Source organism: Notothenia coriiceps, unplaced genomic scaffold (genome assembly GCF_000735185.1).
Source record: "Notothenia coriiceps isolate Sejong01 unplaced genomic scaffold, NC01 NC01_scaffold00018999, whole genome shotgun sequence".
NCBI lineage: Eukaryota > Metazoa > Chordata > Actinopteri > Perciformes > Nototheniidae > Notothenia > Notothenia coriiceps.
This window is the reverse complement of record NW_011351700.1, coordinates 2,538,579-2,541,309: the sequence shown is the minus strand read 5'-3', so window position 1 is coordinate 2,541,309 and position 2,731 is coordinate 2,538,579.

Genomic DNA, 2,731 nt, shown 5'->3' with positions numbered 1-2,731 from the left:
TACATCTGAACATCACACTGCTGTCTGAATACAGATTCTTAATCATTCATAGATTTCAGAGCAGTAGATGATGTCAACAGATAGTTCATTTGCCTTCTGCAACCAGATAATCACTACCCATTTCTGTACTGTTCTCGATGTGCTGGAGCTCCGGCAAAGAGAGAGTTACTTTCAACAGAAGTCTGCCATTCAGGACTGAACACAAAGAGAAACATATTATAATGTACCTGCCATGCACGGAGATACATTGCAATTATTTGTAATGAACCAAACGCCTGATGATCTACGTAGTATTATACAACAGCTATGAATAATGCAAAAACATTTAGTTGCATGATGTTTAGGTGGATCAATGCTTTAAGTCATCTGGATAAAACTTCTGGGACATGAAGCAAGTTTTCTGTCTAACATTCACTGACATATCATTTCTGTATAACAGTGGTAGAGAAGTACATTAATATACTCAAAAATGGTACCTCGCTGATGATACCCAACTGTATCTCAGCACCACTCCATCCTCCCAGCTCCCCCCTCAGTCTCTCATCAACTGCCTGCATGACATCAAAGCATGGATGTCATGCATCTATCTCAAACTAAACAGCAGGAAAACATAGCTCATGGTTGTGGCACCCAAGGCGCTGCTCCAGAAGGTTGGTGACTTCACCCTCGAGGTTGACGGCTGCTCCATCTCCCCATCTCCTGCCCGCAACCTGGGTGTCATCCTCGACTCCACCCTCTCCTCCTACTCCCACGTCAAGTCCGTGACCAAATCGGCCTTTTTCCATCTAAGGAACATTGCAAGACTCCGACCGTCACTCTCGGAGCCGGTTGCCGAAACCCTATTCCATGCGTTTGTCACCTCCCGCTTGGACTACTGCAATGGTGTCCTGTTTGGGGTTCCCAACAAAACCCTGGACAGGGTCCAGTATGTCCAAAACTGTGCTGCTAGGGTACTCACACATACAAAGCCGTGGCAGCACATCACTCCCACCCTCATCCACCTCCACTGGTTGCCGGTCAAGTCCCGCATCTCCTACAAAGTCCTCCTCCTTACCTACAAGTCCCTCCATGCCCATGCCCCCCAGTACCTATCGGACATCCTTCACCCACATGCCCCACCCCGGAACCTGCGGTCTTCCGACTCTGGCCTGCTTACCACCCCCCGCACCAAACTGCGAACCTTCGGGGACAGAGCCTTCAGCGTGGCAATCCCCACCCTCTGGAACGCTCTCCCTGCGGAGATCCGCAACATCCCTTGACGCCTTCAAAAGGGCCCTCAAGACCCATCTGTTCACCAAGGCCTTTGCCCCCTAATCTTTTTGTTGTTTTTGTCTGTCTGACTGGTTGTCTGATTGCCTTTTGTTTTGTTATGTTTGTTTTGCCCTGTTCTTCCTTGTAAAGCGACCTTGGGTCCCATGAAAGGCGCTAGTAAATCTACGCTATTATTATATTGTTATTATTAATGTTGAGGTGCTTACTGGCTTCCCTGCTACAATATGCTTGAAATTTCAGATGGAACATTCTTTTTTTTTTACTACCATACAGCTGTTGTCGTAGTTTACTTTGCATATTGGGAACTATAATGAGGTCATTCATTATAATACAATGGTAATGACCTTAACATATTTAATTGTTTAATTGGGCTGCACTTGACCGGCTACAACAATAAGTGCTGCTTACATGTAGACACAAAGAACATCCAATACTATGATAATTAGCCTTTAAAGAGCAAGTTATCTGAACAATGCGCCCTTTTATTTTGAATCGTTTGATTTTGACTTTTCCTTCTAATAAACGCGAATGAACTGACGCCTTATCACTGTAGATCGTCTATGATAAGGAAAGAGTGGCCCACCTTTGTCCGTGTTTTTGGTATGTCTATGGTACAAAGTATGGATTAAGTTTTGTATCATAAAGAAAAGCAACACTTCTCAGCAATAAAGCAAAATAATGAGTTAAAGAAAAAAAACTGAGTCAGCCAAATAAATAAATTTCAAAAATAAACTATAAATTGGCAAACAAATCATTTGTGTAATCAGTAAACTATAGTATTAATATTTTTTCTTTGTTTTTAACACAGTTTGTTTGCAGTTCTTGTTTCTTTTTCTCAATGATAGACTTTTGCTCTCGCTGCAGCTTTCTCTTTTGCGTCCCTCTTTTTTGTTTGAGATTCTGACACCAACTCTCAGGTGGGCGGGAGTTTCAGTGTGCGCTCCGCCATTGGCTACTCAGTTTTTGAGTGGACAGCCCGTCCTCCAGCGATTGTACAGTGAGGCGCTGCCTGAGCGTGTAGGAACACGCAGAGAGAACAGCATTTCAATTTTAATAATACTACAAGTGAAAATTATGTAACGTATGATCATTTGTGTTGTTTGTGCCTGTACTATTACGGTCTGTTTCTTTATTGTGGTAAGTGAGAAGAGAAGCTTCGTGCTATGAAGTTAGTTTTGCTACCTTTAGATCCATAACCAATGCAAAGCTAAGTAGCCTAACAGTTAGCTACAAAGCTAGCCAGTGAGTGGGCGTTCAGACCCAGGCGCACACACTCAAACTGACTCGTGTCGTCGCGGGCGGCCTGACTCTACCCACAGGCTTTCATGATTCTGTTTGTATATGCAGAGTATAAGCCATGATCGTTTATTTTTATTAACACGCTAATTTGATATGAAAACTTAATGGGGGCTGAGCCGGGGGCGTCGGGGTTAACTTTGTAGGAAACCTACCGTCCATG